At 38.9% G+C, this 14,405-nt stretch overlaps 2 non-coding genes across 2 annotated transcripts; one reads left to right on the top strand and one right to left on the bottom strand.

Moving 5' to 3' along the window:
* Window positions 1-989: 989 nt before the first annotated feature.
* LOC130964496 (small nucleolar RNA R71) lies at window positions 990-1,097 on the bottom strand. Its single transcript, XR_009080587.1, has one exon. It is a non-coding gene; the product is annotated as a small nucleolar RNA R71 (small nucleolar RNA).
* A 10,506-nt stretch (window positions 1,098-11,603) lies between these two features.
* On the top strand, window positions 11,604-11,707 carry LOC130963941 (small nucleolar RNA R71). The gene has a single exon (XR_009080056.1). It is a non-coding gene; the product is annotated as a small nucleolar RNA R71 (small nucleolar RNA).
* The last annotated feature ends 2,698 nt before the right edge of the window (window positions 11,708-14,405 follow it).

The raw sequence follows: 14,405 nt of genomic DNA, 5'->3' as shown, positions 1-14,405 counted from the left end.
TCATATCTTTCCTTGTTAGCCAAGTCATTAATTTTTAAAATCAAATCTTTTTAAATTGTTTTCAAATCATATCTTTTCAATCATATCTTTCTCTCACATCTTTTTCAAAACAGTTTTCAATCATATCTTTTTGATTTCTAATTTCAAAATCTTTTTCAAAAATCACTTGATTTCTTTTCCACTCTTAGTTTTCGAAAATCAATTAGTATTTTTCAAAATGTTTTTAAAATTTTTTTACTTAATTTTCAAAAATTTCTTCCCCTCTTCTCACATCCTTCTATTTATGGACTAACACTATTCCTCAATGAACAATTTGAACTCCATCTCTTTTGATAAGTTCGAATTCTTCTACCTCTCCTTCTATTTTTCTTTTCCTTTGGCACCTCAAGGAGTCTCTATATTGTGACATAGAGGATTCCATACTTTCTTGTTCTCTTCTCTTTCATATGAGCAGGAGCAAAGACAAAAGCATTCTTGTTGAGGCTGACCCTGAACCTGAAAGGACCTTGAAGCAAAAACTAAGAGAAGCTAAGGCACAACTCTCTGTAGAGGACCTAACAGAAATCTTCAAAGAAGAAGAACCCATGGCAGCCGAAAACAACAACAATGCCAACAATGCAAGGAAGGTGCTGGGTGACTTTACTGCACCTACTCCCGACTTCTATGGGAGAAGCATCTCTATCCCTGCCATTGGAGCAAACAACTTTGAGCTTAAGCCTCAATTAGTTTCTCTAATGCAACAGAATTGCAAGTTCCATGGACTTCCATTGGAAGATCCTCATCAGTTTTTAGCTAAATTCTTGCAAATCTGTGACACTGTCAAGACCAATGGGGTTGACCCTGAAGTCTACAGACTTATGCTATTCCCTTTTGCTGTAAGAGACAGAGCTAGGATATGGTTGGACTCACAACCTAAAGAAAGCCTGAACTCTTGGGAAAAGCTAGTCAATGCCTTCTTGGCAAAGTTCTTTCCACCTCAAAAATTGAGTAAGCTTAGAGTGAAAGTCCAAACCTTCAGACAGAAGGAAGGTGAATCCCTCTATGAAGCTTGGGAAAGATACAAACAATTGATCAGAAAGTGTCCTTCTGACATGCTTTCTGAATGGAGCATCATAGGTATCTTCTATGATGGTCTGTCTGAACTGTCCAAGATGTCTTTGGATAGCTCTGCTGGAGGATCTCTTCATCTGAAGAAGACGCCTATAAAAGCTCAAGAACTAATTGAAATGGTTGCAAATAACCGATTCATGTACACTTCTGAAAGGAATCCTGTGAACAATGGGACAAATCAGAAGAAATGAGTTCTTGAGATTGATACTCTGAATGCCATACTGGCTCAGAATAAAATATTGACTCAGCAAGTCAATTTGATTTCTCAAAGTCTGTCTGGAATGCAAGCTGCACCAGGCAGTACTAAGGACGCTTCATCTGAAGAAGAAGCTTATGATCCTGAGAACCCTTCAATGGAATAGGTGAATTACATGGGAGAACCCTATGGAAACACCAATAAATTTTTCACGGAGAAATCATCCAAATCTCTCATGGAAGGATCAACAGAGACCTCAACAAGGTTTCAACAACAATAATGGTGGAAGAAACAGGTTTAGCAATGGCAAGCCTTTTCCATCATCTTCTCAGCAACAGACAGAGAATTCTAAGCAGAACCACTCTGACTTAGCAACCATGGTCTCTGATCTAATCAAAACCACTCAAAGTTTCATGACTGAAACAAGGTCCTCCATTAGAAACTTGGAGGCATAAGTGGGACAGCTGAGCAAGAAAATTACTGAACTCCCTCCTAGTACTCTTCCAAGCAATACAGAAGAAAATCCAAAAAGAGAGTGCAAGGCCATCAACATGGCCGAATTTGTAGAGGAGGAAGAGGCAGTGAACGCCACTGAGGAAGACCTCAATGGACGCCCACTGGCCTCCAATGAGTTCCCTAATGAGGAACCATGGGAATCTGAGGCTCACACTGAGACCATAGAGATTCCATTGGATTTACTTCTGCCATTCATGAGCTTTGATGAGTATTCTTCCTCTGAAGAGGATGAGTATGTCACTGAAGAGCAAGTTGCTAAATACCTTGGAGCAATCATGAAGCTAAATGACAAGTTATTTGGTAATGAGACTTGGGAGGATGAACCCCCTTTGCTCACCAAGGAACTGGATGACTTGTCAAGGCAGAAATTACCTCAAAAGAGACAGGACCCTGGGAAGTTTTCAATACCTTGTACCATAGGCACCTAGACCCTTAAGAAGGCTCTGTGTGACCTAGGGTCAAGTGTAAACCTCATGCCTCTCTCTGTAATGGAGAAGCTAGGGATCTTTGAGGTGCAAGCTGCAAGAAACTCACTAGAGATGGCAGACAATTCAAGAAAACAAGCTTATGGACTTGTAGAGGATGTTCTGGTAAAGATTGAAGACGATTACATCCTTGCTGATTTCATAGTCCTATAGACTGGGAAGTGCATGGATGAATCCATCATCCTTGGCAGACCCTTCCTAGCCACAGCAAAGGCTGTGATTGATGTGGACAGAGGAGAATTAATCATTCAAGTGAATGAAGAATCCTTTGTGTTTAAGGCTCAAGGATATCCCTCTGTCACCATGGAGAGGAAGCATGAAGAGCTTCTCTCAAAACAGAGTCAAACAGAGCCCCCACAGTCAAACTCTAAGTTTGGTGTTGGGAGGCCACAACCAAATTCTAAGTTTGGTGTTGAACCCCCGCATTCAAACTCTAAGTTTGGTGTTGGGAGGTTCCAACATTGCTCTGAGTATCTGTGAGGCTCCATGAGAGTCCACTATCAAGCTACTGACATTAAAGAAGCGCTTGTTGGGAGGCAACCCAATGTTATATTTAATCTATATTCCTTTGTTATTTTATGTTTTCTGTAGGTTGATGATCATAAGAAGTCACAAAATCAATTGAAAAAGCAAAAACAGAATGAAAAACAGAAAGAAAAACAGCACACCCTGGAGGAAGACCTTGCTGGCGTTTAAACGCCAGTAAGGGTAGCAAATGGGCGTTTAACGCCCAGTCTGGCACCATTCTGGGCATTTAACGCCAGAAAGGGGCACCAGACTGGTGTTAAACACCAGGAAAGGGCAAGAAGTTAGCGTTAAACGCCAGAAATGGGCATCAGCCCGGCGTTTAACGCCAGAATTGGCATAGAGAGCATTTTTGCTCGCCACTTGGTGTAGGGATGACTTTTCCTTGACACCTCAGGATCTGTGGACCCCACAGGATCCCACCTACCCCACCACTCTCTCTCTTCTTCACCCATTCACCAATCACCTCAACACCTCTTCCCCAAAAAACCTTCACCTATCAAATCCCATCTTTCTCTTCACCACTCACATCCATCCTTCATAAAACCCCACCTACCTCACCATTCAAATTCAAACCACTTTCCCTCCCAAACCCACCCTCCCATAGCCGAACCCTACCCCTCTCTCCACCCCTATATAAACCCATCTTCACTCCTTCATTTTCACACACCCTAAACACTACTTCTCCCCCTTTGGCCGAACCATAAAGCCATCTCCATCTCCTCTATTTCTTCTTCTTCTACTCTCTTCTTTCTTCTTTTGCTCGAGGACGAGCAAACCTTTTAAGTTTGGTGTGGTAAAAGCATTGCTTTTTGTTTTTCCATAACCATTTATGGCATCCAAGGCCGGAGAAACCTCTAAAAAGAGGAAAGGGAAGGCAAAAGCTTTCACCTCCGAGTCATGGGAGATGGAGAGATTCATCTCAAGGGTGCATCAAGACCACTTCTATGAAGTTGTGGCCTTGAAGAAGGTGATCACCGAGGTCCCTTTCAAACTCAAAAAGAGTGAATATCCGGAGATCCGACATGAGATCCAAAGAAGAGGTTGGGAAGTTCTCACCAACCCTATTCAACAAGTCGGAATCTTAATGGTTCAAGAGTTCTATGCCAATGCATGGATCACCAAGAACCATGATCAAAGTGTGAACCCGGACCCAAAGAATTGGCTTACAATGGTTCGGGGGAAATACTTAGATTTTAGTCCGGAAAATGTAAGGTTGGCATTCAACTTGCCCATGATGCAAGGAGATGAACATCCTTACACTAGAAGGGTCAACTTTGATCAAAGGTTGGACCAAGTCCTCATAGACATCTGTGAAGAGGGTGCCCAATAGAAGAGAGATTCAAGAAGGAAGCCGGTTCAACTGAGAAGGCATGACCTCAAGCCCGTGGCTAGGGGATGGTTGGAGTTTATCCAACGCTCAATCATTCCCACTAGCAACCGGTCCGAAGTTACTATAGACCGGGCCATCATGATTCATAGCATCATGATTGGAGAAGAAGTAGAAGTTCATGAGGTTATAGCCCAAGAACTTTATAAGGTGGCGGACAAGTCCTCTACCTTGGCAAGGTTAGCCTTTCCTCATCTCATTTGTCACCTCTGTTATTCAGTTGGAGTTGACATAGAAGGAGACATCCTCATTGATGAGGACAAGCCCATCACTAAGAAAAGGATGGAGCAAACAAGAGATCCCACTCATCATGAAATCCCTGAGATGCCTCAAGGGATGCACTTTCCTCCACAAAACTATTGGGAGCAAATCAACACTTCCCTAGGAGAATTGAGTTCCAACATGGGACAACTAAGGGTGGAGCACCAAGAACATTTCATTCTCATCCATGAAATTAGAGAAGGTCAAAGAATCATGAGAGAGGAGCAACAAAGGCAAGAAAGAGACATTGAGGAGCTCAAGCACTCCATAAGATCTTCAAGAGGAAGAACAAGCCGCCATCACTAAGGTGGACCCGTTCTTTAATCTCCTTGTTCCTTATTTTCTTGTTTTTCGAAAATTATGCTTATGTTTACCTATGTTTATGTCTTATGATCATTAGTGTCTTAGTGTCTATGCCTTAAAGTTATGAATGTCCTATGAATCCATCACCTTTCTTAAATAAAAAATGTTCTTAATTGAAAAAGAGAAGAATTGCATGAATTTTAAATTTTATAACAGATTAATTATTTTGATATGGTGGCAATACTTTTGTTTTCTAAATGTATGCTTGAACAGTGCATATGTCTTTTGAATTTGTGGTTCATGAATGTTGGCTCTTGAAAGAATGATGAAAAAGGAGACATGTTACTGAGGATCTGAAAAATCATAAATATGATTCTTGAAGCAAGAAAAAGCAGTGAATACAAAAAAAAAGAGGAAAAAAACGAAAAAAAACGAAAAAAAAGAGAGAAAAAAAAAGAAAGAGAAAAAGAAAAAGAAAGAAATAAAGTTGTGATCCAAGGCAAAAAGAGTGTGCTTAAGAACCTTGGACACCTCTAATTGAGGACTCTAGCAAAGCTGAGTCACAATCTGAAAAGGTTCACCCAATTATGTGTCTGTGGCATGTATGTATCTGGTGTTAATACTGGAAGACAAAGTGCTTTAGGCCACGGCCAAGACTCATAAAGTAGCTGTGTTCAAGAATCATCATACTTAACTAGGAGAATCAATGACACTATCTGGATTCTGAGTTCCTATAGAAGCCAATCATTCTGAATTTCAAAGGATAGAGTGAGATGCCAAAACTGTTCAGAGGCAAAAAGCTAAAAGTCCCGCTCATCTAATTAATACTGATCTTCATAGATATTTTTGGAATTCATTGCATATTCTCTTCTTTTTATCTTATTTGATTTTCAGTTGCTTGGGACAAGCAACAATTTAAGTTTGGTGTTGTGATGAGCGGATAATTTATACGCTTTTTGGCATTGTTTTTAGTATGTTTTTAGTATGTTTTAGTTAGTTTTTATTATATTTTTATTAGTTTTTAGTTAAAATTCACTTTTCTGGACTTTACTATGAGTTTGTGTGTTTTTCTGTGATTTCAGGTATTTTCTGGCTGAAATTGAGGGACCTGAGCAAAAATCTGATTCAGAGACTGAAAAGGACTGCAGATGCTGTTGGATTCTGACCTCCCTGCACTCGAAGTGGATTTTCTGGAGCTACAGAAGCCCAATTGGTGCGCTCTGAACGGTATTAGAAAGTAGACATTCTGGGCTTTCCAGCAATATATAATAGTCCATACTTTGCCCGAGATTTGATGGCCCAAACTGGCGTTCCAAATCAGCTCAAGAATGCCCAGCGTTAAACACCGGAACTGGCACAAGAATGGGAGTTAAACGCCCAAACTGGCACAAAAGCTGGCGTTTAACTCCAAGAAAAGTCTCTACACATGAAAGCTTCAATGCTCAGCCCAAGCACACACCAAGTGGGCCCGGAAGTGGATTTTTATGTCATTTACTCATCTTTGTAAACCATAGGCTACTAGTTCTCTACAAATAGGACCTTTTACTATTGTATTTTTCATCTTTGGACATCTAGTTCTTAGATCAGGTCTTTGGATCTTAGATCATCTTTAGATCTTTGAATCTTTTGATCACGTTTTGGGAGGCTGGCCATTCGGCCATGCCTAGACCTTGTTCTTATGTATTTTCAACGGTGGAGTTTCTACACACCATAGATTAAGGTGTGGAGCTCTGCTGTACCTCGAGTATTAATGCAATTACTATTGTTCTTCTATTCAATTCAGCTTGTTCTTATTCCAAGATATTCATTTGCACTCAAGAACTTGATGAATGTGATGATTATGTGACGCTCATCATCATTCTCACTTATGAACGCGTGCCTGACAACCACTCCCGTTCTACAAGCAAACAAGGCTTGAATGTTTATCTCTTGGACTCCTTAATCGGAATCTTCGTGATATAAGCTAGAATTGATGGCGGCATTCAAGAGAATCCGGAAGGTCTAAACCTTGTCTGTGGTATTCTGAGTAGGATTCAATGATTGAATGACTGTGACGAGCTTCAAACTCCTAAAGGCTGGGCGTTAGTCACAGACGCAAAAGAATCAATGGATTCTATTCCAACCTGATTGAGAACCGACAGATGATTAGTCGTGCCGTGAAAGGGTGCGTTGAACATTTTCACTGAGAGGACGGGACTGTAGCCACTGACAACGGTGATGCCCAACATACAGCTTGCCATGGAAAGGAGTAAGAAGGATTGGATGAAGACAGTAGGAAAGCAGAGAGACGGAAGGAACGAAGCATCTCCATTCGCTTATCTGAAATTCTCACCAATGAATTACATAAGTATCTCTATCTTTATGCTATATTCATATATCATTCATAACCATTTGAATCTGCCTGACTAAGATTTACAAGATGACCATAGCTTGCTTCATACCAACAATCTCCGTGGGATCGACCTTTACTCGCGTAAGGTTTATTACTTGGACGACCCAGTGCACTTGCTGGTTAGTTGTGCGAAGTTGTGATAAAGAGTTGAGATTGCAATTGAGCGTACCATGTTGATGGTGCCATTGATGATCACAATTTCGTGCACCAACCTGCATGCAATAAGCACATGGTTAGGGACAACTTGATTTAGCCGCTTAGGCCTGGATTTTATTTCCTTGGACCCTCTTATCCATTGATGCTCAAAGCCTTGGATCCTTTTTACCCTTGCCTTTTGGTTTTAAGGGCTATTTGCTTTTTCTGCTTGCTTTTTCTTTTTCTTTTATTTTTTTTCGCCAGCTTCTTCTTCACTGCTTTTTCTTGCTTCAAGAATCAATTTCATGATTTTTTAGATTATCAATAACATTTCTCTTTGTTCATCATTCTTTCAAGAGCCAACAATTTTAACATTCATAAACAAGAAAATCAAAAATATGCACTGTTCAAGCATTCATTCAGAAAACAAAAAGTATTATCACCACATCAATATAATTAAACTAAATTCAAGGATGAATTCAAAACTCATGTACTTATTGTTCTTTTTGTATTAAAAACATTTTTCATTTAAGAAAGGTGAATGATTCATGGAATTATTCATAGCCTTAAGACATAGACACTAGACACTAATGATCATGTAATAAAGACACAAACATAGACAAACATGAAGCTTAAAAATAAAAAAACAGAGAGATAAGAACAAGGAAGTTAAGGAATGAGTCCACCTTCAATTGGTTCATGTCATGACTCAATCCTTCTAGAGAAGTGTTGAGTTGTTCCCAATAGTTTTTGGAGGAAAATGCATCCCTTGAGGCATCTCAGGAATTTCTTGATAATGAGCTTCCTCATGCGTCTATTGAGATCCATGAATAGGCTCTCTTGTTTGCTCCATCCTCTTCTTAGTGATGGGCTTATCCTCTTCAATGAGGATGTCTCTTTCTATGACAACTCCAGCTAAGTATCATAGATGGCAAATGAGATGAGGAAAAGCTAGCCTTGCCAAGGTGGAGGGCTTTTCGGCTACTTTGTAGAGTTTTAGAGAGATGACTTCATGAACTTCTACTTCCTCTCCAATCATGATGCAATGGATCATGATGGCCCGATCCACAGTTACTTCGGATCGGTTGCTAGTGGGGATAATGGAGCGTTGGATGAACTCGAACCATCCTCTAGCCACAGGCTTAAGATCTAGTCTTCTCAATTGAACCGGCTTGCCTTTTAAGTCTCTTTTCCATTGAGCTCCTTCCACACATATGTCCATGAAGACTTGGTCCAACCTTTGATCAAATTTGACCCCTCTAGTGTAGGGGCGTACGTCTTCTTGCATAATAGGCAAGTTGAACGCCAACCTTACGTTCTCCGGACTGAAATCTAAGCATTTCCCCCGAACCATTGTAAGCCAATTCTTTGGGTTTGGGTTCATGCTTTGATCATGGTTCCTAGTGATCCATGCGTTTGTATAGAACTCTTGAACCATTAAGATTCTGACTTGTTGAATGGGGTTAGTAAGAACTTCCCAACCTCTTCTTTGGATCTCATGTCAGATCTCCGGATACTCATTTTTCTTGAGCATGAAAGGGACCTCAGGGATCACCTTCTTCTTGGCCACAACTTCATAGAAGTGGTCTTGATGGGCTTTTGAGATGAATCTCTCCATCTCTCATGACTCGGAGGTGGAAGCTTTTGTCTTCCCTTTCCTCTTTCTAGAGGTTTCTCCGGCCTTCGGTGCCATCAATGGTTATGGAAAAAACAAAAAAGCTATGCTTTTACCACACCAAACTTAGAATGTTGCTTGCCCTCGAGCAAAAGAAGAAAGAATAGAAGAAGAAGAAGATATGGAGGAGAGGGAGAGAGGTGTAGGTTCGGCCAAGGGGAGAAGAGAGGGTTGTGTTGTGTGAAAACGAAGAAGGATGGAGGGGTTTATATAGTGGAGGGAGAGGGGTTAGGGTTCGGTCATTTAGGGTGGGTTTGGGTGGGAAAGAGATTTTGAATTTGAAGGTAGGTGGGGTTTATTGGGAAGAGTGGATGGATGTGAATGGTGAAGAGGTGATGGGGAAGAGTGATTGAGGTGATTGGTGAATGATGTTTGGGGAAGAGTGTTATGAAAAGGTGTGAGAGAGAGGGAGAGGGTAGGTAGGGATCCTGTGGGGTCTATAGATCTTGAGGTGTCAAGGATTTCTCATCCCTACACCCTTTAGGCATGTAGAATGCGCTCCATATGCAATCCTGGCATTTAACGCCAAACTGTAGCATGTTTCTGGCGTTAAACGCCACTTCCATGCTTGTTTTGGGCGTTCAACGCCAATCTGCAGCATGTTTCTGGCGTTGAATGCCACTTCCATGCTTGTTTCTGGCGTTTAACGCCAGCTTCATGCTCTGTTCTGGCGTTAAACGCCAGACAGATGCTCCTTACTGGCGTTTAAATGCCAGTAAGCTCTTCCTCCAGGGTGTGCTATTTCTTCTGCTATTTTTTGTTCTATTTTTAATTTTTGAAATTGTTTTGTGACTCCACATGATCATAAACCTAATAAAACATAAACGAACAAGAAAAATATAGATAAATAAAAATTGGGTTGCCTCTCAATAAGCGCTTCTTCAATGTCAATAGCTTGACAGTGAGCTCTCATAGAGCTTCACAAATGTTCAAAGCATTGTTGGAACCTCCCAACACCAAACTTAGAGTTTGAATGTGGGGGTTCAATACCAAACTTAGATTTTGGTTATGGCCTCCCAACACCAAACTTAGAGTTTGATTGTGGGGGCTTTGTTTGACTCTATATTGAGAGAAGCTTACTGTGCCTCTTTTCCATGGTTGCCGAGGAAGATCCTTGAGCTTTAAACACAAGGTAGTCCCCATTCAATTGAAGGACTAGCTCTCCTCTTTCAACATCAATCATAGCCTTTGCTGTGGCTAGGAAGGGTCTTCCAAGAATAATGGATTCATTCTCATCCTTCCCAGTGTCTAAGATTATGAAATCAGCAGGGATGTAAAGGTCTTTAACCTTTACCAACACGTCCTCTACTAATCCATAAGCTTGTTTTATTGACTTGTCTGCCATCTCTAATGAGATTCTTGCAGCTTGTACCTCAAAGATCCCCAGTTTCTCCATTACAGAGAGTGGCATAAGATTTATACCTGACCCCAGGTCACACAGAGCCATCTCAAAGGTCATGGTGCCTATGGTACAGGATATTAAGAATTTATCAGGATCTTGTTTCTTTTGAGGTAGAGTTTACTGAACCCATGTATCTAGTTCACTAATGAGCAAGGGAGGTTCACCTTTCCAAGTCTCATTACCAAACAACTTGGCATTCAGCTTCATGATGGCTCCTAGATATTGAGCAACTTGCTCTTCAGTTACATCTTCATCCTCTTCAGAGGAAGAATAGTTCTCAGAGCTCATGAATGGCAGAAGGAAGTTTAATGGAATCTCTGTGGTCTCTATATGAGCCTCAGAATCCTTTAGGTACTCAATAGGGAACTCATTTCTGTCTGGGAGACGTCCCATGAGGTATTCCTCATTGGTATTCACGTCCTCCCCTTCCTCTTTGGATTCGGCCATTTTGATAATATCAATGGTCTTGTACTCTCTTTTTTGATTCTCTTCTGTATTGCTTGGGAGAGTACTAGGAGGAGTTTCAGTGATTTTCTTATTCAGCTGACCCACTTGTTTCTCCAAATTTCTAATGGAGGACCTTGTTTCACTCATGAAACTTATAGTGGCCTTAGATAGATCAGAGACTATGTTTGCTAAGCTAGAGGGGTTCTGCTCAGAATTCTCTATCTGTTGCTAAAAAGATGATGGAAAAGGCTTGCTATTGTTAAGCCTGTTCCTTCCACCATTATTAAAGCCTTGTTGAGGCTTTTGTTGATCCTTCCATGAGAAATTTGGATGATTTCTCCATGAGGAATTATAGGTGTTCCCATAGGGTTTACCCATGTAATTCACCTCTGCCATTGTAGGGTTCTCAAGATCATAAGCTTCTTCTTCAGAAGATGCCTCTTTAGTACTGTTGGATGCATTTTGCCATCCATTCAGACTCTGAGAAATCATGTTGACTTGCTGAGTCAACATTTTGTTCTGAGCCAATATTGCATTCAGAGCATCAATTTCAAAAACTCCCTTCCTCTGAGGCGTCCCATTACGCACAGGATTCCTCTCAGAGGTGTACATTAATTGGTTATTTGCAACCATGTCAATGTGTTCTTGAGCTTCTGTAGGCGTTTTCTTTAGGTGAATAGATTCGCCTGCAGAATGGTCAAGTGACATCTTAAAAAGCTCAGATAGACCATCATAAAATATATCTAAAATGGTCCACTCTGAAAGCATGCTAGAAGGACACTTTTTGGTCAACTGCTTGTATCTTTCCCAAGCTTCATAGAGGGATTCACCATCTTTTTGCTTGAAGGTCTGAACATCTACTCTAAGCTTGCTCAGCTTTTGAGGAAGAAAGAACTTGGCCAAGAAGGCCGTGACATCCTAAGAGTCCAGGCTATCTTTAGGTTGTGAGTCCAACCATGTTCTAGCCCTGTCTCTTACAGCAAAGGGGAAAAGTATGAGCCTGTAGACTTCAGGATCTACTCCATTAGTCTTAACAGTATCCCTGATCTGCAAGAATTCAGTTAAGAACTGATAGGGATCTTCTGATAGAAGTCCATGGAACTTGTAGTTCTGTTGCATTAGAGCAACTAGTTGAGGCTTCAGCTCAAAATTGTTTGCTCTAATGGCAGGGATTGAGATGCTTCTTCCATAAAAATTGGAAGTAGGTGTAGTATAATCACCAAGCATCCTCCTTGTGCCTCCACCATTGTTATTGGGTTCGGCCATGTCTCTTTCTTTTTTGAGATTCTCTGTAAGGTTTTCTCTGGATTGTTGTGCTTTAGCTTCTCTTAGCTTTTTCTTTAGAGTCCTCTCAGGTTCAGGATCTGCTCCAGCAAGAATGTCCTTGTCTTTGTTCCTGCTCATATGAAAAAGAAGAGAACAGAAAAGAAGAGGAATCCTCTATGTCACAGTATAGAGATTCTTTTATGTGAGTAGAAGAAAAGAAGAATAGAAGAAGGATGAGAAAAAATTCGAACACAGAAGAGAAGAGAGGGTTCGAATTTTAAGATGAAGAGAAGTGTTAGTAAATGAATAAATAAATAGAAGAAGATGAGAGGGAGAGAATTTCGAAAATTATTTTTGAAAAATAGTTAGTTATTTTTGAAAATTGAGAGAAGAAGAAATACAATTAAAATTAAAATTTTAAACAATTAGTAAATTAAAAGAATTTTGAAAAAGAGGAAGGTGATTTTCGAAAATTAGAAAGAGAGAAGTAGTTAGGTGGTTTTGAAAAAGATAAGAAACAAACAAAAAGTCAATTAGTTAGTTGAAAAAGATTTGAAAATCAATTTTGAAAAGATAAGAAGTAAGAAAAGATTTTGAAATTGATTTTGAAAAAGATATGACTTAAAAAAGATCTTTTGAAAAGATATGATTTTTAAAATTAAAATTTGATTACTTGACTAATAAGAAACTAAAAGATATGATCCTAGAATTTAAAGATTGAACCTTTCTTAACAAGAAAGTAACAAACTTCAAATTTTTGAATCAATCACATTAAATGTTAGTAAAGTCTTCGAAATTTTGAAATGAAATTAAGAAAAAGATTTTGAAATCACTTTTTAAAATTTTCAAAAATAATAAAAGAAATGAAAAAGATTTTATTTTTGAAAAAGATTTTGAAAAGATAAGATTTTTAAAATTGAAATCTTGACTTGATTAACAAGAAACAACTTATTTTAAAAATTTTTGACTAAGTCAACCCAAAGATTTCGAAATTTATGAGTAAAATAAGGAAAAGATGTTTTTTTTTATTTTTGAATTTTTAATGATGAGAGAGAAACACAAAAATGACTCACAACATGAAAATTATGAATCAAAACACAAGATGGATGTAAGAACACTATGAATGTCAAGATGAACACCAAGAACACTTTGAAGATCAAGATGAACATCAAGACTTATTTTTGAAAAATTTTCAAGAAAAGAAAAACATGCAAGACACGAAACTTAGAAATTTTTCATGCTTAGACACTATGAATGCAAAAATGCATATGAAAAACAACAAAAGAGACAAAATAAGAAAATATGAAGATCAAACAAGAAGACTTACCAAGAACAACTTGAAGATCATGAAGAACACCATGCATGAATTTTTTCAGAAAAAAATGCATAAATTTTAAAAACATGCAATTGACACCAAACTTAAAAATTGACACTAGATTCACACAAGAAACACAAAATATTTTTGGTTTTTTATGATTTTATTAATTTTTTTGGATTTTTTTCGAAATTATTTTTGGAAAAACGAAAAAGAAGAAAAAAATTTTTGAAAGATTTTAAAAAATTTTTTGTAAAGAAAATAAGAAGAAAATTACCTAACCTGAGCAACAAGATGAACCGTCAGTTATCCAAACTCGAACAATCCCCGAAAACGGCGCCAAAAATTTGGTGCACGAAATTGTGAGCATCAACAATGGCGCCAATAGACTTGGAGCTCTCAAACGTGAATCACACTTTGTCACAACTTCGCACAACTAACCAGCAAGTGCACTGGGTCGTCCAAGTAATACCTTACGTGAGTAAGGGTCGATCCCACGGAGATTGTTGGTATGAAGCAAGCTAAGGTCATCTTGTAAATCTCAGTCAGGCAGATTCTAATGGTTATAATGGTTTTCGAAAATTAAGAGAAATAAAGCATAAAATAAAGGTTGAGATACTGACGTTAGGATTTTTGCCAGTAAAGAAGTTCATAAAAACAGTCGCGTTGTAGATATAGTCTCTAAACCGACAGAAATCCCTTCGTACAAACATTTTGGTTGTCACAAGTAACAAACTCCTTTGAAATTGATAACCGAGTATTCAAACCTTGGGTCGTCTTCTCAAGGAATTTCAGGGAGGTATGTTCTTATTATTGGCTATGAAAAAGATAAAATTGGGGTTTTGAGAATGAGGAATAAATATGGCAAATAATTTAAATGACAATTAAAATAAATAAATACTGTAAAACAAATTCTTTGGCAAGGTACGAGAAATTGGAAATCCAGACTTAGTTATTCTTATCAATAATAATGAAAATTGAATCGTA

This window comes from Arachis stenosperma, chromosome 2, assembly GCF_014773155.1.
Source record: "Arachis stenosperma cultivar V10309 chromosome 2, arast.V10309.gnm1.PFL2, whole genome shotgun sequence".
Taxonomy (NCBI): domain Eukaryota; kingdom Viridiplantae; phylum Streptophyta; class Magnoliopsida; order Fabales; family Fabaceae; genus Arachis; species Arachis stenosperma.
The sequence above is the reverse complement of the archived record's forward strand: the minus strand, read 5'-3'. Positions and strand labels throughout refer to the sequence as shown.